Here is a 22,372-nt window from a genome sequence, read left to right on the forward strand (position 1 = left end):
AAAAAAAGGGAAGAAAAAGAAGAAGAAGAAGAGGAATGAATATGAATGTGTATTTAGAAAAAATTGGTGAAGCTATGTGTGTGTGTGAAATGTGTATCTGCTGATGAAGAAAAGGGTATGAAGGATATGAGGTGGGGATTGTGTGTGGTAATGAAATGTGATGAAGAGATGAGATGTTGCAGATATGGAGTGGTGAATATGTGTGGTGATGGAATGTGATGAAAAGATGAATTGTTACAGATGGATGCTGTGTGAAAAAATTGGCTGGGTCTAATTGGTTGTTGACTTTTGAGCTCTGGGTGAGCTCCCCAGAGAGTAGCAGAGATAATGATATTGGTAAAAGTTCTTTCAAAAAACACAAAATAAATCAAAATAAATAGGTAATCATGTGATTGTTAAGAGCTCACGGCTGGCTCACATAACATTAAATAAAAATAAAAAAATTAATAAATAATAAATAGGCGAAAAATTAAACAGAAAAAAGGCAGAATCAAACGTAATGCATATATACAATATTGATATGCTGGTTAATCTTGAATATATATCAAATAACAAATGAGAGAAATGAAATCAAAAATATACCATGGGTACACCACAATAATTGGTATCAGAAATCAAGGTAAAGTAACCTAGTCTCATATATGAGCATGTGCGGGAGAGAGGTACAATACAAGTGCTAGTTATTCATGTAAATGATACTGAGCATATAGAATATATGGGTAGCCAAACTGTGCTACCAGAGAATGCACAATATTGGTACCAAATACTGTTGTGGGACGATGTTAATTGTTTTGGATCTGTGGTTAAACACTTTTTGCCACACAGTGGTGATGGATGTAATTACTAAATGTAAATATAACAAAACCCTGGTGGTCTAGTGTGTTATTTACCGCCGCCGCAAGGTGTGCGGCCCGTGTCGTTGTATCCTCACAACGAGTCCCGCTGCAGGTGATGAACGCGGCCGCCCGTTTCCGGACTGGGCGTCCGCGATGACGTCACTCAGGACGTACTCGACGTACGTTTCACCTCTTCAGGCTTGGTCACGAGAGCTTCTCTCTCATGCTCTCATGTGTCCAGGTTATAAGTGCTGTGAAGACCTATCACATTACAGTAAAAAATGATGGACTGATAAAGGAGCCTATTGGCAGAAGGATAAAATTAACTATGAGAGCCATCTTTGGTGAGGGAAAAGAGGGATGGACATTGAGGGAAGGAAGGGTAGGGAAAAGAGGTAAGTGTGGTAGCCATATTTGAAGAGGGAAACGGAAGGGAGAGAATCGAAAAAGGAGAAAGGAGAGTATGATGATGATGTGAATGAGTGAAAGAATGAATAAAACAATGGGAATATGAAATATTTGAATTAAAATGTGTAAAATATAAAAAAAATTATATACAAAATATAAAAATATGAATATAAATAAATAAAATAAAATAAATTAAATACATTTTGTAAAAAAATATATATAAAATATGTGAAATATTAAATAAGCATGGGTAAATAGCAACTGTTAATATATGTGAGTAAATGTATGTGAAGATTGTGAAATCAAGAATAAAAATAAGAAGTGAAAAGTTAGAGAGAGTGTGGTGCTTGGAAAGTGCCTATTGTTTGAAGTGTAAATGTGATAAGTGTTTGTTATGGATTGGAATAGGTGTGTGCAGAAAAGGTGGGACATGATTGTGAGATGAAAGGTGGGAGCGCATGAGTGAGAAAAAGAAAGAAAGAAAGAGAAAAAAGGGGGAAAAAAGGGGGGGGGGAAGAGGGGAGAGAGGAGGAGGAGGAAAGAGGGGGGGAGAGAGGGGAAAATGATGTGTGTCAGAATTGGGGGCATTGTCGCACAAGAGCCCCTACTTGATTTTCCATGAGGATAGAGCTGAGCTCAGAACGCGTCAGCAATTTCTCCCTAAGGTTGTGTCAGCTTTTCATATCAGCCAACCTATTGTGGTGCCAGTGGCTACTGACACCTCAATTACCTCAAAGTCCTTGGATGTCGTGCAGGCTTTGAAAATCTATGTGAAGAGAACTACTCGTCACAGGAAGTCGGACGCACTATTTGTACTTTATCATCCCAACAAGATTGGGTGTCCTGCTTCTAAGCAGACAATTTCACGCTGGATCAGGCTTACTATCCAGCATGCTTATTCCGCGGCAGGATTGCCAATTCCAAAATCTGTTCAGGTGCACTCTACCCGTAAAGTGGGTTCTTCCTGTGCGTCTGCCCAGGGGGTCTCGGCTATTCAGCTTTGCTGAGCGGCTACTTGGTCAGGGTCGAAAACGTTTGCTAAGTTTTACAAGTTCTATACTTTGGCCCCTGAGGACCTCAAGTTTGGTCAGTCAGTTCTGCAATTACCTCAGCACTCTCCCTCCTGTACTGGGAGCTTATGTACATCCCCATGGTACTAAATGGATCCCAGCATCCTCTAGGACGCAAGAGAAAATAGCATTTTAATTACCTACCAGTAAATCCTTTTCTCGTAGTCCATAGAGGATGCTGGGCGCCCGCCCTGTGCTTCGTATTACTGCATTATTACTTGGTTCAGTATTGTTGGTTTAGCCGTCGCTGAATTGTTCCAAGTTGGTTAGTTTGGCTTTCCTTTTTGTTATGTGTGAGCTGGTGTGAATCTCACCACTATCTGTGTATTTCCTTCTCTCAAAGTATGTCCGTCTCTTCTGGCACAGTTTCTAGACTGAGTCTGGTAGGAGGGGCATAGAGGGAAACCAGCCCACACTATTAAACTCTTAAAGTGCAAGTGGCTCCCAAAGGACCTGTCTATACCCCATGGTACTAAATGGACCCCAGCATCCTCTACAGACTACGAGAAAATAATTTACTGGTAGATAATTAAAATCTTATTTTTACATCCCCATCATCAGTGTCTTACCTCTATTCTCAATAGTAATAAGGATGATGCGTGTACGGTAAGTATGATACAGAGATTGCATATCAGAATCTATACTGCTGCCGCCATACTTCTGCTTCTCATACGTGTGCTACTGGCAGCAGTGAACATCTGAGTGAGAGTGCAGGGAAGACAGCAGAGTCTGATGAGAAAGAGATTGGATCTGCCTTTGCAGGGATGTACCACACCTGTCACCCCTGTTAGTATATAAAATAATAAATAAGAGGAGCGTGGTCCATCCAGACGTGCTTTCTGGAGCTCTCCTCACTAAGTGGCTTCTTATCTACCCTACCTGATAGCTCTCAGCCGCCGCTGGGACCAAGACCCAATCTATTAAGTCCCCCACTTCTACTGCCCTAAAGCCGCTCGCTCCACTCACTCTGGGCACCGTTCACTGCCGCAGCCTAGTGACGCCGCTGAAGCCATGGGCTGTATACTGGGGCTAAGTGTGCCCAGTCTTTCCTGTATGCTCCGGATACCTGACTTGAAGGCGCTTTTGGCTCAGGTGGGAGTACTTGCTCTCCAGGTAACACAGGTGCATAGCTCCCGCTACTGCTGGGGACAGAACGGGCTGCCCACAGTCACCGGAGCCCGGCGGTGATATTGGGAAGTGAGGCGGCTGCCATTTTGTATCCTGGTGCCCGGCCATCGCATGCTTTGCCTTCTGCCTTCAATAAGGTTTAATATAAATAAGTGTCCTGACGGCTGGACCGGGGTCATTACACTAAATTGAAGCATTTGCCTGGAGGTGAAACTACCTTCTATTTATATGGTTCCATTATAATCTACTTCCTCTCAGTCTACATGTAGAGCCCAGTATCAAGTATCGTCTGAGTACAGCTCATTACACTCTGATTACAACCTCACAGTATATTATTTTGTGGATTTATCCACTGAATATATTTTGCCATTTGTGTCTCTCTGTGCTGAGTACTTCACGTCTGTGATCACGCTGACCTCTAGTGGAATATCTCGGTCATTACTGTGTTATTTGAGTTGTATTACATCATGTTTACTTGAAATTTTAGCTCGGATTACCCCGTCACCCCGACTAAGAATGTCATTTTGAATGGAGTCATCTTGATGTAACCTCCTGACAGCGTACTACTGCTCCTTTTATTTATAGATCGTTTGTATTTTCCTATCTTTGAGAGGTCAGTCTCTTTGTAGCCGGCCTACCATGCCTCCCAAAATTTTTCAAAGGTACCAAATCGGCCCCACCTGTCCATCTCTTTGGTACCTCGAATTCAGTTGGTCCTTCTGAGAACGCTACAACATCATCTGCTTCTTCTTGTCAGACGCACAGCCCAGCTGTAATGGCTGCAGACATCTTAAGACACTCTAGATGGTCCTGTTACTCTACTGAAATAATCTCAGAATTTAACTCTAATATTCAAGTTTTTGAGGTCCAGTATCAGTGAGATTGGCACTCGTACAGACTAAGATGAAAGATTGTTGCGTCTCACAAAGATCTGATTTCAGCACATGACACCCTTCAGGAAGACCTGGTCTCTATTCGTGATAAAGTCATTGATTTAGAAGACTGCTCTCAGAGAAATAATATCAGAATAATGGGGGTCATTCCGAGTTGTTCGCTCGTTATTTTTCTTTCGCAACGGAGCGATTAGTCGCTAATGCGCATGTGCAATGTCTGCAGTGCGACTGCGCCAAGTAAATTTGCTATGCAGTTAGGTATTTTACTCACGGTATTACGAGGTTTTTTCTTCGTTCTGGTGATCGCAATGTGATTGACAGGAAGTGGGTGTTTCTGGGCGGAAACTGGCTGTTTTATGGGAGTGTGTAAAGAAACGCTAAAGTTTCTGGAAAAAACGCGGGAGTGGCCGGAGAAATGGAGGAGTGTCTGTGCGGACGCTGGGTGTGTTTGTGACGTCAAACCAGTAACGACAAGCACTGAACTGATCGCAGATGCCGAGTAAGTGTGGAGCTACTCAGAAACTGCTAAGAAGTGTCTATTCACAATTTTGCTAATCTTTCGTTCGCAATTTTGATAAGCTAAGATTCACTCCCAGTAGGCGGCGGCTTAGCGTGTGCAAAGCTGCTAAAAGCAGCTAGCGAGCGAACAACTCGGAAGGAGGGCCAATGGGCGTTCCGGATTCTGCTACAAATGCTGAGCTTTATGATCATGCCACGGTTCTCTTTTCAGAAACTTTCACTGAAGGCTTCTGCCGCTGACTTTCTTATTGACAGGATCCATAGACTCCCAAAGTCCACACAGGCCCCTATCCAAGCACAGAGGGACAGTCTGCTCAGGGTCCACTTTTTTCATATTAAAGAACACATTCTACAGGCTGTTTTGTCTTCCTCATCCACAGCTGAGTGCCTGGATAATCTGCAGATATTTCTCCTGTGACGCTGGCCAAAAGGCATCTATTCCACCCAAGGAAATGTACAATACAAATCGGTATTTCCTACTAAGGTTATTGTAATGTGAAACGGTGCCTTCACAGTGATACCTTCACCCGAGGATTTTAATACCTACCGGTAAATCCTTTTCTTGTAGTCTGTAGGGGATACTGGGATGGTCTTAGTACCATGGGGTATAGATGGGGTCCATTGGAGCCTGGCACTTTAAAACTTCTTCAGAGTGTGCTGGCTCCTCCCCTCTATGCCCCTCCTGCAGACTCAGTCTAGGAAAACTGTGCCCGAGGAGACGAACATGCTTTGAAAGGAGGAAAAGAAACAAGAAAGTGGTGAGAGAATGAACCAGCACACAACATAACAAGAGGATAGCAACACTAACCACAACTTGAAAATAGGGACAGCAAAAGCAGACCCAAGCTACAACACACAAGAACAACTCTTGCTGGAAAATATCAAAGCACAGAGGCGGGCGCCCAGTATCCCCTATGGACTACGAGAAAAGGATTTACCGGTAGGTATTAAAATCCTATTTTCTCTAATGTCCAAGGGGATACTGGGATGGTCTTAGTACAATGAGGAAGTTCCAAAACTCCAAACTGGGTGGAAGAGTGCTGAGACCCCATCAAAACTGATTGACCAAACTGAAGGTCCTCAGTAGCCAAGGTGTTGAACCTTTAAAACTTTACAGCGTGTTCGAATCCAACCAAGTAGCTGCCCAGCATAACTGCAAAGCCAAGACACCCCGGGCAGCCACCTAGGAAGAACCCACTGACCGTGTGGAGTGGGCCTGAACAGACCTCGGAAGCGGCAAAGCTGCCGAAGAGTGAGCCTGTTGGATCGTAAGCCTGATCCAACACACAATAGACTACTTCGAAGCAGCACAACCAATCTTTGAAGCATCATAGAGAACAAAAAGCGAGTCTGATTTTCTGAGAATAGCTGGCCTCTTGACATAAATCTCCAAAGCCCAAACCACGTCCAAGGACATTGGTGTAACAGACGTGCCAGTGACAACCAGAACCACCATTGGCCAATTGATATGAAATGCTGACACCACCTTAGGCAAGAATGTCTAGCGAGTTTTAAGCAATGCTCTATCCTCATGAAACACCAGATGGACTCTTACAGAATAAGGCCTCTAATTCCAAAACACGCCTCACTGAGGCCAAGGACAACATGATAGCCTGCCATGTCAAATACTCCATGTCCACCTTGTGTAAATGTTCAATCAAACCGATTGGAGAAAGGCCAGAACCAAATTGAGAACTCATGGCGCTGTGGGAGGAACAAAGGGTGGTCGAATATGAAGGACACCTGTCAAGAACATCTGGACCACTGGGAGAACAGCCAATTGTTCCCTGGAAGAAAAAGACAAGGCTGAGATTTGAACTTTTATGGAGCCTAAACATAGGCCCACATCCACAACAGCCTGCAGGAGGTGCAAGAAATGTCCCAGATGAAAATCCATAGCAGAATACTGTTGACCCTCACACCAAGAGACACATTTCTTCCATATGCAATGGTAATGTTTCGATGCGACCATCTGGCCGGCTTGGAGCATAGTCGAGATAACCTTGCCCGGTATCTCTTTCCTGGCAAAATCGTCCCAATATACTTCCATTGCATCAAACGTAGCCGTGGTAAGTCTGGATAGATGAACGGCCGTTGTGTAAGACGATTATCCTAAATTGGCAGAGGCCAGGGGCCTATAAGTAATAAGGCTAGAATGTCTACTTACCAGGCCCTGCGGGGCCAGTCTGGGGCAATCAGAATTGGCTGAACCCTGTCCCTTTAAGTCCTTTGAGAACTCTTGGAATTAGAGGAACTGGAGGGAACAAGTACACTAACCGGTAAATCCACGGTGTCGCCAGAGCGTCCACTGCTGCGGCCTGTGGATCCCTCATCCCAGAACAGTAACGCAGAAGCTTCTTGGTGAGCTGAGAAACCAACAAGTTGATTTGCGGGTAGCCACACTGATTAAATATCTGCTGAAACACTTGCGGGTAGAGGCCCCATTCCCCCAGGTGCAGATCGTGTCTACTGAGGAAGTCTGATCCCCAATTGTCTACTCCCGGAATTAATATGGCGGAAATGGCCTTGGGATTCCGCTCCACACAGAGGAGTATCTGTGACACCTCCTTCATTGCAGCTCTGCTCTTTGGACCTCCTTGTTGGTTTATGTATGCCACAGTTGGTGCGTTTTCCGACCATACCTGTATGTCAACAGAATCCAATCCTGAATTCTGAAGTGTCGACCCTCCAGGAGGGAGATCAGCAACGACCATAAGAGGGAAATCCTGGCGTTTGGTGAAAGGCATATCATCTGGCGCATGTGCAGATGTGACACAGACCATTTGTCCAGCAGATCCAGCTGGAATGGTCATGCATGGAATCTTCCGTACCGAACTGCATCATAGGAGGCCATCATCTTTCCAAGTAAGCTTATGCAAAGACGTACCGAAACTTTGTTCAGCTTCAAAATTGAACATACCATCATCTGAATTATCTTTGCCTTGTCCACAGGAAGGAACACCTTCTGAGATACCATGTCCAATATCATTACCAGGAACTGAAGCCTCTGCGTAGGTTCTAAGTGGGATTTCTGCAGATTGAGAATCCACCCATGATCCGTGAGTAGTCGTGTTTGAAGGCTGATCTTTTCCATCAAGTGCTCTGAATATAGCCATTATGAGGAGATCGTCCAAGTATGGAACAATGTTCACTTCCTGCTTGCAGAGTTGTAGCAACATCTCTGTCATCACCCCTGATAACACCCTCAGTGCCGTTGAGAGACCAAAAGGCAAGGCCTGGACCTGGTAGTGACTGTCCTGCAGTGCAAACTTGAGGTAAGCGTGAAGAGGTGGCCATATTGGGATGTGAAGATATGCATCCTTAATATCCAGAGAAACCAGGAATTCCCCTTCTTCCATGTCACACTTGGCTTGTGTTGGGGATCTGACGACTGATAATTGACTGAGGGAGCAGCTATCGGCAAAGGCAGGAAACGAGGTGGCTGAATGTAGTTCTTACTCATGGATTGAAGACTTAGGCCCATGGATGTAGAGGGATAGGCAATGAGGACAATGACCGAGAATGATACACTGAAGAAAGAGGAATTCAGTTTTAATAAAACCTCAATCATACACAACGACTAGGAGAGAAGTCTGAGTGTATTCTGAAAGATGGAAGGTTAGTGATTTGTAAACGATGCTGAAGAACACTGATTGAAGAGATGACTTGTGATTTTTAAACAATGCTGAAGAGAGGATCGCTGTGAGCACCATCAGCAAACAGAGACCCTCTAGCAGATAGAGGGCCCAGTGGTTAAACCACAAGAGCAGGTGGACTGGGAGCAAAGGACTGCAATAACAGAACTGACCACCAGGCGGACACAACAGAACCAGGATACCAGGGGTTAACCTGGGAGCGCAGGGCACCTTACAGCAGCAAGTAACTTGAAGTACTGGCAACATAGCTAAGCATCAACCCCTTTTTATAAGGGAAGCCTGTACCGGATTGGCTGGATACGAACTGGGATACCTATTGACTTGGATTGGTCTCCAACATGGTGGCTCCCTGCACAAAGGACACATGTGGAACCAGCACACAGCCACTACCTCTGGCCTCAGCCTCCCAGACGCCGCACTCCAGCAACAGGACACTTGGAAACAGACACCTCCGGCTGCCATGCTCCCCTCCCCAGGACCCGGACCCCGGCCTCCAGACACCTGGCAGCCGCACCAGAAGACCTCGCTGCTGTAGCTCCTATCCATCGCAGCGACACCAGCCAGCTAAGAGGAAGCTAAGAGGAAGGCCGCAGGGACCAGAACCGGTGGTAAGACTCCGGATGCTGACAGTACCCCCCTTTTTAGGGTGGTCTCCGAACACCCATGCTGCTTAGTGGGATTCTTGGCATGAAAGGCACAACTCAGTCTTGGAGCATGAACATCCTCTGCAGCCACCCAAGATCTTTCCTCCGGACCATATCCTTTCCAATGAGATACTGGAGATGACCATACCTCTTGTGGAAGTCAAGAATCTTATGAACCTAAAATTCCTCATTTTGAGCAGCTTGAACCTTGGGAGGTTAAGGGAAAGCTGCCCAAAAATTATTTAGTACAAGAGGCTTTAGCAGAGAAATGTGAAAGGCATTGGGAATTTTCAAATAGGGAGGCAGTTTCACCTTGTAAGAAACAGGATTCAACACTCTTTTCATAGGATACGGACCGATGAATTTTACTTTCTGGTAGGAACTTTGAGTCTGAGGTTTCTGGTGGATATCCAAACACAATCACCCACTTAGAGACTAGGAACAGCCCTACGTTTCTGATCAGCAAAGGTCTTTTATTTCTGGGAAGTCTTAAGTAGCGTCTTATGAATTTGTCTCCAAATCTTAGTGAACTGACGAAAAGCGGATTCAGCAGCAGGAACCTCAAGAGGTGGGAGAGGAAGGAACTCGTGGATGAAAACTATAGTTAATTAAAAAAGGAGTGGAATTGGTAGAAGAATGATATAGGTCATTGTATGCAAACTCAGCAAATGGGAGGTAATCCATCCAGTCTTTCTGAGCAGGGGACATGAACATCCGTAAGAAAGGAGTCCAAGGCTTTTGAGGTGTTGGAAGTGGATGAATAAGACCTGAGGGAGATGTTCGTGGACTTTTATGTTGAACACATTTGGAACAGCAGCTATAAATTCAAACACATCCGTTGTAAGATGAGGCCACCAGTAGAATCGCTGAATGAACCTGAGAGTCTTAAGACCACCAGCATGACCCAAGAAAGATGAAGGGTGAGCCCACGTAAGCAATTTCCTGCAAAATTTTGGTGCTACAAAAGTTCTCCTCGGAGAAGATAGAGGAACAGTACGAGTTGAAGCAAATGAAGCCGGATTCACAATAAATTGTTTCTCAGAGGAGTTGAGTGAATCATCCATTTGAAAAGAACGAGAAAGTGCATCTGCTCTTCAATTTAAGGTTCCTGGGCGGTTAAAGACTTTGAAGGAGAACCGAGAGAAGAAGGGAGCCCACCTGGCTTGCCATGGGTTTAAACAATGGGTTTAAGCCATCATAGAAGGACTTGGAGACGGGATGAGAGAAGATTCTGAATGATCAGGACTGGGGCTCAATGTTAGTTGATTAGGAAGAAGAAAAGGTCTCAAGTCAGTTTGAGAGGTTTCCTGTTAAGGACGAGGTTTAGCTTTCTTATGAGATGATCTTCCAGTTCTGCCCATTCTTCAGCATAACATTACGGAGATTAGAGAACAAGGTCAGGAGGCCAGTAGCGACATAGCAGAAGTATTGAACTGTGGAAATAGGGAGACATCAGTGAGCATAGACCCCCAGTGGCCATCGGTTACAGAAACATTGTGAGGTCAGTTGTTTATGGGTAATAGCAAGAAGATGCCATCCTTGAGCGGTAAAGTAATTTATAGGAGCCAGCAACTGGAGCCTGCTACTGTCCTGGACACATGGACTGTTACGCCGTAGCTATACTGTAGCCCCAAGAGCGCTAATTGGATATTACGGGGATTGAGGGGAGCAGGAGGGAAAAAAAACCCCAGCAGTCAAACAGTACGGAGGATGTAGTCAGCACAGTCTGCCACCAGAGGGAGTCGACAGAGCAGGAGTGGAGGCCAGGCAATAATAATAATTAAAGCAGTTCAGGCGACCACTTACTGCCCAGGTAGGGCCGCAGCAGCAGAAGTCCTTGCAGGAAATCACTGAGGCTGTAGTGAAGGGCACTGATCATGGGCTGTCAGTGTCTGTAGCTCCCAGAGAAGCGGCTGGTTTCAGGAGAGCATGTGGCTATATTGCCAGTTTTCAAGATGGCCACTTCTGGCAGGGAAGCCCAAATCAGAAAAAAACTGGCCAGCTATGGTGGGTGAACCAGGTCAGTAATAAGGCAGGAGAGGAGAGGGTACTAGGATGCAGTGGCACAGGGTAGCTTATCTGGCTGCATAGAACCCCACGTGTATGTCCTCTATAATTCACAGCTCCACCAGATTCCCCCGTAGCACCATGGGTTAGGAGGAGAGGGGAGATGCCGGGACACTGCTGGAGTGATGACAGGCAAGCGATCCGTGTATTCCCCATTGCCACAACTCAGGGCTTCAACGGCCGGAAAGTAGAAGGCAGGCTGCGAGCGGGTGAGCTGACTAACCTTGACGCGTCCCTGCTGAGACCACCAATCCCCATAGTATGCGCCGCATCAGATGCCGGGAGAGCAGCTCCACTCCATGTCTCCAGCCGCGGTTACAGATGATCCCCAGTCAGCCTCTCCACACGACTCCAACAGCACGGCTAGGCACAAGAGTGGACAGGGGGCACAGCCCTCGGTGAGTAGCAGTGCTACCTGGCTGAGGTACAGTCCGTGGTGGGATCACTGCACAACTTCAGTCCGCGGCTTCGGATCCGGGAGTACGCCGCAACCTGCAAAAGCCAAATGAATGGCTCGGCAACGTACAAAACACACAGAGGGGCAAGAAAGGGCCCGAAAGAGCCCGTAGGACAGCTGTAAATGGCAGAAAGGACCTATATAAGCAGGAGTTCCTTTATCCTGCTTCCTGCTGCCTTTCCAGTCAGGCCACACCCCCCGTGACATCATTTATTGATGTTAAAAATAAAAGTAATGTAGATTTTCGCACCAATCTAAGACCTGCGAATCTACTTTGGGAGTCACCTCCCTTTTTTTTAAACATTCCCCAGCTGGACGAAGATAATTGGAATTCCATTTCTTGGAATTCTAACTTCCTACTGGGCGTAACCAAAAATTTCCATCAGCTGTTTTGGGATGTTTAAACACAGTTGCCTTAGTTTTTAACACAGGCTCTGCTGCCTCTTCTGAGGATAGAATGGCTTACGTAGCACTAAATAGCTCAGGTATGTCCACTGAGCTGAGACCTTCCGAAGTGCAATGAGTCCTCATCCTCCAACGACTCCTCATCTAAAACATGTGTAGACTGTGAAGATGTTGTATCATGTCTATGTGATTTACTTACCACCAGCCTTTCAGCCTGCTTTTTTGAGAGGCTGACAATTTCCTAGGTGTATAAACCTCAGAATGAATGTTGCATGTAAGGGTTAATAGGGAAACCTATCACTGGTATAGGAGCTGGTATAAACTGCTTAGCTACATTGGATAATGTCTGTGCAAAGTAGCCCATGAAGGTTCACCAGAACCTGTGCCTGCCTCACTGTACACGTGGGTAAGCGTTGTCGCGACCCGGTGGGGAGATGTTGGAGTGACTCTAAGGTGCGTATAAGATGCTTTATAGAAAGATCACTCAAAAAAAAAAACAGTAATACAATAAAATAAAATCAGAAAACGTATGGCTGCTAAAAAACAGTAGCCCTCTGACCATGGTCCGGCTCCTGCCGCACCAAAGAACTGATTTGCCTGAGTCAGGAGGCGGGGATATATGGACAGGCCCGTTGCATGCTGGGAGGCCGAATGCTTTGACCGTTTTTTGCAAATCTGCTATCACGTCATCATATCCCAATGTTATCCTTTGGATAACCTGTGGACCCTGGCAGAGAAAGATATATATATTTAAGAGGATAGAATTTGATTGGTGTTGTTACACTGTTTTGTTGGCAGGTTACTTGATACTTTTGTCCTCATTGGTTACTATAGGTCACGTGGACGGGGTTCTCTCCGTGTCCCCGGACGTAGCGTGTTAGATGACGTCACTTTGATGCGCTGGAGTGCGCAACGGATTGCGACATGGACGGTTCCACCGGGTATATTAGGAGAGTGGTTGTATGTCTCTTGTGTTCTGCTCCCTGATGAAAATGCCGCGAATAGAGCATTGAAACGTTGGTACACTAAACCTGCCTGGTCTATTTATTCTGAGTGCCGCCTTGTATGGATTCTACATTACGCTGCACCAACTGATGCAGCCTGGTTTGGAGGGCACCAGCTATTGATTCTTTGATATTTTCTTCAGGTTTCTTTTTCAGATGGAACCATGGGTCCTGCACGTGATGCAACTGGCAAAAGGGAGCCACTGGTTTTGTCCGAGACCGGCATTTGTTTGTTGGTGATCCCTTGTAGACAGTGAGTAGTATCCATCTACAGTGGAAGAAGCATGGACACCAAGAATCTAAGCGGCGGAACAGTGGGCGAAGTAGATCATGACAAATCGGGTGCACAGGCATTGAGGGCCCCTAGCAACCACCAATCGTTCCAAACGCATCAGGACCTGCACCAACAGTACAATGCCGGACCCAGCCAAACTGTCCCAGATCTGGTGAATTGGAGGGCCACGTGAGATGTGGTGGCACAGCAGACTGGTGCTCTGAAAACCAATCCAAGCCTTTCAGCCACTGTTCCCGCCGCTGAGAGCAAACCTAAAATTTAACACTAATGCGATAGCTGTTTGTATGGTAATTATTTTAGGCAATAGAGTAGGACCTGCAGTATAGTGGGATCCCTTGTTGGGCACTGCAGGCTTAAATGCACTGAGCAATACATGAGCTAAAACTCCACTGTTTATTATTGTTAGTTACAATAGTGATGCAAGACACATTAATGTATGTAGTAAGGCTACTGGGAGACCTTAGATTGAGCAATATTGGATCTGACCATTACATTCCCTAAAGTCATAACCCCAGAACTGCACAGAGCAGGAACTATTATTCACAAGTAATTAGGAATGTGTTCATCATGAACAAGTCCACAATTACCGTCTGAAGGTTACACAATTATTTCAAGTCTACAAAACTGATATTTAAGGCTAAAGCCTTTAACAGAAAACACCCCTGAAGAAATCACTATTGATGAAACGCGTTGGTGACATGTAATTTGGATTTAGAGTGAATTGGAGTGGATAAGAACAAGCCCGCCCATGCAAGGGTGACAACAAGTGCAAAACGCTTGTCTTATGATTATACAGATATGTACTTGTGATAAGCTTTTAACCTGTTTTACTTGAAGTTCTAGAATCAAATTTAATTTTATACACATTGTATTTGGTGAGCTCAGGTCTACTGTATAGCAGGAAATATTTCATATTCCACAAAAAGCAATACTAATTATATTATATACATACATATATACACATTTATATATAATCACTAATAATAATATTCTGCTTGTTACTTTTAATAACATTATAGTGTTGTGTGTAATAACTCTCTACATGTGATGTTTGTCATGGATAGCCTTGTGTTATAAACACCCAACTGAGAACAGGGCTGATGGCGGAGGAGGGTGTAGGATAAGAGATTGCTGTAGTGACTGAGCAATGAGAATATGTGACTTCTGTAATAAATGTTTATTACTCACCTGTGCTGATATCTGTAGGGATCTCCTCCTCCTTACACTGCTGATCACCCCTCACATACATCTCTTCTTCTCCCTTTATATCAGTCACATACGTCTCTTCTTCTCCCTCTATATCTTCTGCCTTTATATCAGTCACATACGTATCTTCTTCTCCCTCTATATCTTCTGCCTTTATATCAGTCACATACGTCTCTTCTTCTCCCTCTGTATCTTCTGCCTTCATATCAGTTATATACGTCTCTTCTTCTCCCTCTATACCTTCTGCCTTTATATCAGTCACATACGTCTCTTCTTCTCCCGCTATATCTTCTGCCTTCATATCAGTCACATACGTATCTTCTTCTCCCTCTATATCTTCTGCCTTTATATCAGTCACATACGTCTCTTCTTCTCCCTCTATATCTTCTGCCTTTATATCAGTCACATACGTCTCTTCTTCTCCCTCTGTATCTTCTGCCTTCATATCAGTTATATACGTCTCTTCTTCTCCCTCTATATCTTCTGCCTTTATATCAGTCACATACGTCTCTTCTTCTCCCGCTATATCTTCTGCCTTCATATCAGTCACATACGTATCTTCTTCTCCCTCTATATCTTCTGCCTTTATATCAGTCACATACGTCTCTTCTTCTCCCTCTATATCTTCTGCCTTTATATCAGTCACATACGTCTCTTCCTCTCCCTTTATATCTTCTGTTTTAATATCAGACAGACGTTGCACCTAAAAAACAAAAAAATAAGAATTTACTTACCGATAATTCTATTTCTCGTAGTCCGTAGTGGTTGCTGGGGACTCCGTCAGGACCAGGGGGATTAGCGGCTCCGCAGGAGACAGGGCCCAAAAGTAAAAGCTTTAGGACTAGGTGGTGTGCACTGGCTCTTCCCCCTATGACCCTCCTCCAAGCCTCAGTTAGGATACTGTGCCCGGACGAGCGTACACAATAAGGAAGGATTTTGAATCCCAGGTAAGACTCATACCAGCCACACCAATCACACTGTACAACCTGTGATCTGAACCCAGTTAACAGCATGATAACAGAGGAGCCTCTGAAAAGATGGCTCACAACAATAATAACCCGATTTATGTAACAATAACTATGTACAAGTATTGCAGACAATCCGCACTTGGGATGGGCGCCCAGCATCCACTACGGACTACGAGAAATAGAATTATCGGTAAGTAAATTCTTATTTTCTCTGACGTCCTAAGTGGATGCTGGGGACTCCGTCAGGACCATGGGGATTATACCAAAGCTCCCAAACGGGCGGGAGAGTGCGGATGACTCTGCAGCACCGAATGAGAGAACTCCAGGTCCTCCTCAGCCAGGGTATCAAATTTGTAGAATTTTGCAAACGTGTTTGCCCCTGACCAAGTAGCAGCTCGGCAAAGTTGTAAAGCCGAGACCCCTCGGGCAGCCGCCCAAGATGAGCCCACCTTCCTTGTGGAATGGGCATTTACAGATTTTGGCTGTGGCAGGCCTGCCACAGAATGTGCAAGCTGAATTGTACTACAAATCCAACGCGCAATCGTCTGCTTAGAAGCAGGAGCACCCAGCTTGTTGGGTGCATACAGGATAAACAGCGAGTCAGTTTTCCTGACTCCAGCCGTTCTGGAAACATATATTTTCAGGGCCCTGACAACGTCTAGCAACTTGGAGTCCTCCAAGTCCCTAGTAGCCGCAGGCACCACAATAGGTTGGTTCAGGTGAAACGCTGACACCACCTTTGGGAGAAACTGGGGACGAGTCCGCAGTTCTGCCCTGTCCGAATGGAAAATCAGATATGGGCTTTTGTGAGACAAAGCCGCCAATTCTGACACTCGCCTGGCCGAGGCCAGGGCCAACAGCATGGTCACCTTCCATGTGAGATATTTCAAATCCACAGATTTGAGCGGTTCAAACCAATGTGATTTGAGGAATCCCAGAACTACGTTGAGATCCCACGGTGCCACTGGAGGCACAAAAGGGGGTTGTATATGCAGTACTCCCTTGACGAATGTCTGGACTTCAGGAAGTGAAGCCAATTCTTTCTGGAAGAAAATCGACAGGGCCGAAATTTGAACCTTAATGGACCCCAATTTGAGGCCCATAGACACTCCTGTTTGCAGGAAATGCAGGAATCGACCGAGTTGAAATTCCTCCGTGGGGGCCTTCCTGGCCTCACACCACGCCACATATTTTCGCCAAATGCGGTGATAATGTTGTGCGGTCACCTCCTTCCTGGCTTTGACCAAGGTAGGTATGACCTCTTCCGGAATGCCTTTTTCCCTTAGGATCCGGCGTTCAACCGCCATGCCGTCAAACGTAGCCGCGGTAAGTCTTGGAACAGACAGGGTCCTTGCTGAAGCAAGTCCCTTCTTAGCGGAAGAGGCCATGGGTCCTCTGTGAGCATCTCTTGAAGTTCCGGGAACCAAGTCCTTCTTGGCCAATCCGGAGCCACAAGTATAGTTCTTACTCCTCTCCGTCTGATAATCCTCAGTACCTTTGGTATGAGAGGCAGAGGAGGGAACACATACACTGACTGGTACACCCACGGTGTTACCAGAGCGTCCACAGCTATTGCCTGAGGGTCCCTTGACCTGGCGCAATACCTGTCCAGTTTTTTGTTGAGGCGGGACGCCATCATGTCCACCTTTGGTCTTTCCCAACGGTTCACAATCATGTGGAAGACTTCCGGATGAAGTCCCCACTCTCCCGGGTGGAGATCGTGCCTGCTGAGGAAGTCTGCTTCCCAGTTGTCCACTCCCGGAATGAACACTGCTGACAGTGCTATCACATGATTTTCTGCCCAGCGGAGAATCCTTGCAGCTTCTGCCATTGCCCTCCTGCTTCTTGTGCCGCCCTGTCTGTTTACGTGGGCGACTGCCGTGATGTTGTCCGACTGGATCAGCACCAGTTGACCTTGAAGCAGAGGTCTTGCTAGGCTTAGAGCATTGTAAATTGCCCTTAACTCCAGTATGTTTATGTGAAGTGAAGTCTCCAGACTTGACCACACTCCCTGGAAATTTCTTCCCTGTGTGACTGCTCCCCAGCCCCTCAGGCTGGCATCCGTGGTCACCAGGACCCAGTCCAGAATGCCGAATCTGCGGCCCTCTAGTAGATGAGCACTCTGCAGCCACCACAGAAGAGACACCCTTGTCTTTGGAGACAGGGTTATCCGCTGATGCATCTGAAGATGCGATCCGGACCATTTGTCCAGCAGATCCCACTGAAAAGTTCTTGCGTGAAATCTGCCGAATGGAATCGCTTCGTAGGAAGCCACCATTTTTCCCAGGACCCTTGTGCAATAATGCACTGACACTTTTCCTGGTTTTAGGAGGTTCCTGACTAGCTCGGATAACTCCCTGGCTTTCTCCTCCGGGAGAAACACCTTTTTCTGGACTGTGTCTAGAACCATCCCCAGGAACAGCAGACGTGTCGTTGGGATCAGCTGCGATTTCGGAATATTTAGAATCCACCCGTGCTGTTGTAGCAGTATCCGAGATAGTGCTACTCCGACCTCCAACTGTTCCCTGGACTTTGCCCTTATCAGGAGATCGTCCAAGTAAGGGATAATTAAGACGCCTTTTCTTCGAAGAAGAATCATCATTTCGGCCATTACCTTGGTAAAGACCCGGGGTGCCGTGGACAATCCAAACGGCAGCGTCTGAAACTGATAGTGACAGTTCTGTACTACGAACCTGAGGTACCCTTGGTGAGAAGGGCAAATTGGGACATGGAGGTAAGCATCCTTGATGTCCAGGGACACCATATAGTCCCCTTCTTCCAGGTTCGCTATCACTGCTCTGAGTGACTCCATCTTGAATTTGAACCTTTGTATGTAAGTGTTCAAAGATTTCAGATTTAGAATAGGTCTCACCGAGCCGTCTGGCTTTGGTACCACAAATAGTGTGGAATAATACCCCTTTCCCTGTTGTAGGAGGGGTACTTTGATTATCACCTGCTGGGAATACAGCTTGTGAATTGCTTCCAATACTGCCACCCTGTCGGAGGGAGACGTTGGTAAAGCAGACTTCAGGAACCTGCGAGGGGGAGACGTCTCGAATTCCAATCTGTACCCCTGGGATACTACCTGTAGGATCCAGGGGTCCACTTGCGAGTGAGCCCACTGCGCGCTGAAACTCTTGAGACGACCCCCCACCGCACCTGAGTCCGCTTGTAAGGCCCCAGCGTCATGCTGAGGACTTGGCAGAAGCGGTGGAGGGCTTCTGTTCCTGGGAAGAGGCTGTCTGCTGCAGTCTTTTTCCCTTTCCTCTACCCCGGGGCAGATATGACTGGCCTTTTGCCCGCTTGCCCTTATGGGGACGAAAGGACTGAGGCTGAAAAGACGGTGTCTTTTTCTGCTGAGAGGTGAGTTGGGGTAAAAAGGTGGAATTTCCAGCTGTTGCTGTGGCCACCAGGTCCGAAAGACCGACCCCAAATAACTCCTCCCCTTTATACGGCAATACTTCCATGTGCCGTTTGGAATCCGCATCACCTGACCACTGTCGTGTCCATAAACATCTTCTGGCAGAAATGGACATCGCACTTACTCTTGATGCCAGAGTGCAAATATCCCGCTGTGCATCACGCATATATAGAAACGCATCTTTTAAACGCTCTATAGTCAATAAAATACTGTCCCTGTCAAGGGTATCAATATTTTCAGTCAGGGAATCCGACCAAGCCACCCCCGCGCTGCACATCCAGGCTGAGGCAATCGCTGGTCGCAGTATAACACCAGTATGTGTGTATATACTTTTTAGGACATTTTCCAGCTTCCTATCAGCTGGCTCCTTGAGGGCGGCCGTATCAGGAGACGGTAACACCACTTGTTTTGATAAGCGTGTGAGTGCCTTATCCACCCTAGGGGGTGTTTCCCAACGCGCCCTAACTTCTGGCGGGAAAGGGTATAATGCCAATAATTTCTTAGATATCAGCAATTTTTTTATCGGGGGAAACCCACGCATCATCACACACTTCATTTAATTCTTCTGAATCAGGAAAAACTACGGGTAGTTTTTTCACACCCCACATAATACCCTTTTTTGTGGTACTTGTAGTATCAGAAATATGCAAAGCCTCCTTCATTGCCGTGATCATGTAACGTGTGGCCCTACTGGAAAATACGTTTGTTTCTTCACCGTCGACACTGGAGTCAGTGTCCGTGTCTGTGTCGACCGACTGAGGTAATGGGCACTTTAGAGCCCCTGACGGTGTTTGAGACGCCTGGACAGGCACTAACTGATTTGCCGGCTGTCTCATGTCGTCAACAGTTTTTTGTAAAGTGCTGACACTATCACGTAATTCCTTAAATAAGACCATCCAGTCAGGTGTCGACTCCCTAGGGGGTGACATCACTAATACAGGCAATTGCTCCGCCTCCACACCATTTTCCTCCTCATACATGTCGACACACACGTACCGACACACAGCACACACACAGGGAATGCTCTGATAGAGGACAGGACCCCACTAGCCCTTTGGGGAGACAGAGGGAGAGCTTGCCAGCACACACCAAAGCGCTATAAAATGTATAGGGACAACCTTATAATAAGTGTCTATCCCTTATAGCTGCAATATATCTTTTTCTAGCCAAATAAGTGCCCCCCCTCTCTTTTTTACCATGTTTCTGTAGTGCAGGAGTGCAGGGGAGAGTCTGGGAGCCTTCCTACCAGCGGAGCTGTGTGGAAAAATGGCGCTTGTGTGCTGAGGAGATAGGCTCCGCCCCCTTCTCGGCGGCCTTTTCTCCCGCTTTTTCTAGGAAAACTGGCAGGGGTTAAATACATCCATATAGCCCAGGGGCTATATGGATGTATTTTTAGTCATATATAGTGTTTTCATTGCGTCTCAGGGCGCCCCCCCCCCCCAGCGCCCTGCACCCTCAGTGACCGCGGTGTGAAGTGTGCTGAGAGCAATGGCGCACAGCTGCAGTGAGGTGCGCTACCTTTATGAAGACATGGACGTCTTCTGCCTCCGATTTCTGGACCTTTCTTCTGTCTTCAGCATCTGTAAGGGGGCCGGCGGCGCGGCTCCGGGACCCATCCATGGCTGGGCCTGTGATCGTCCCTCTGGAGCTAATGTCCAGTAGCCAAGAAACCCAATCCACTCTGCACGCAGGTGAGTTCGCTTCTTCTCCCCTTAGTCCCTCGATGCAGTGAGCCTGTTGCCAGCAGGTCTCACTGAAAATAAAAAACCTAAAATAAACTTTTACTCTAAGCAGCTCAGGAGAGCCACCTAGATTGCACCCTTCTCGGCCGGGCACAAAAATCTAACTGAGGAGGAGGGTCATAGGGGGAGGAGCCAGTGCACACCACCTAGTCCTAAAGCTTTTACTTTTGTGCCCTGTCTCCTGCGGAGCCGCTAATCCCCATGGTCCTGACAGAGTCCCCAGCATCCACTTAGGACGTCATAGAAACACTATAATGACATTTGCATACAGTCAGATTAAACTGAGGTGAAACAGTATAATATCAGTGTATAAGACACACAGCTCCTCTACAGATCATATAGTGATGGTCACTTTGGTATATTGGGGAGACCCTAAATCCCACCTACCTGATCCTCCTGTGGGATCCTGTGATTCTCCTCTGTACAATCCTGGGAATACAGAGGATGGGGACATCTCTCTGGGGTATCTCTGTTACTGGGCCCATCTGTAGGAGACACACAGTGACTGAGTACAGTGTATATATGTGATTATCAGGTGATGTGTGTATATAGGGGCCCCCATACCTGCTCTCCCCTGTACAATACATGACAGTCTCCTCTTACCCAGTAATGTGAGGGGCCGGTTATTCTCCATCATCACGTCCTTGTACAGACCCCTGTGTTCCTCTATATACTCCCCCTCCTGCATGGAGACATAGACAGTGACATCGTGACACCTTATAGGAACCTGACACACACAATGATACAGTCATCACCCAGACACATCCCCTGGTGTTACTGTATAATGTCCCATTCCCAACAGTCACCTCTCCAGTCATCACCCAGACACGTCCCCTGGTGTTACTATATAATGCCCCATTCCCAGCAGTCACCTCTCCAGTCATCACCCAGACACATCCCCTGGTGTTCCTGTATAATGTCCCATTCCCAGCAGTCACCTCTCCAGTCAGAACCCAGACACGTCCCCTGGTGTTACTGTATAATGTCCCGTTCCCAGCAGTCACCTCTCCAATCATCACCTGGACACATCCCCTGGTGTTACTGTATAATGCCCCATTCCCAGCATTCACCTCTCCAGTCATCACCCAGACATATCCCCGGTGTTACTGTATAATGCCCCATTCCCAGCAGTCACCTCTCCAGTCATCACCCAGACACATCCCCTGGTGTTACTGTATAATGTTCCATTCCCAGCATTCACCTCTCCAGTCATCACCCAGATACATCCCCTGGTGTTACTGTATAATTCCCCATTCCCAGCAGTCACCTCTCCAGTCATCACCCAGACACGTCCCCTGGTGTTACTGTATAATGTCCCATTCCCAGCAGTCATCTCTCCAGTCATCACCCAGACACGTCCCCTGGTGTTACTGTATAATGTCCTATTCCCAGCAGTCACCTCTCCAGTCATCACCCAGACACGTCCCTCGGTGTTACTGTATAATGCCCCATTCCCAGCAGTCATCTCTCCAGTCATCACCCAGACACGTCCCCTGGTGTTACTGTATAATGCCCCATTCCCAGCAGTCACCTCTCCAGTCAGCAGCTGAATGATCTTGTTGGTGAGTTCCAAGATCTTCTGGTCACTGTGTCTCTCATGTATCAGTGAGTGAGGTGGAGGCACCGTGATGGGGCTCTGGGACCTGCTCAGTC

At 46.7% G+C, this 22,372-nt stretch overlaps 1 protein-coding gene and 1 pseudogene across 1 annotated transcript in view; one reads left to right on the plus strand and one right to left on the minus strand.

Moving 5' to 3' along the window:
- LOC134984282 (gastrula zinc finger protein XlCGF26.1-like) overlaps nt 1-22,372 on the minus strand; it is a 265,738-nt pseudogene that overhangs the window by 237,391 nt on the left and 5,975 nt on the right.
- LOC134984283 (zinc finger protein 271-like) overlaps nt 1-22,372 on the plus strand; it is a 162,797-nt gene that overhangs the window by 86,914 nt on the left and 53,511 nt on the right. The window lies entirely within an intron of this gene.

This window comes from Pseudophryne corroboree (genome assembly GCF_028390025.1).
Source record: "Pseudophryne corroboree isolate aPseCor3 chromosome 3 unlocalized genomic scaffold, aPseCor3.hap2 SUPER_3_unloc_47, whole genome shotgun sequence".
NCBI lineage: Eukaryota > Metazoa > Chordata > Amphibia > Anura > Myobatrachidae > Pseudophryne > Pseudophryne corroboree.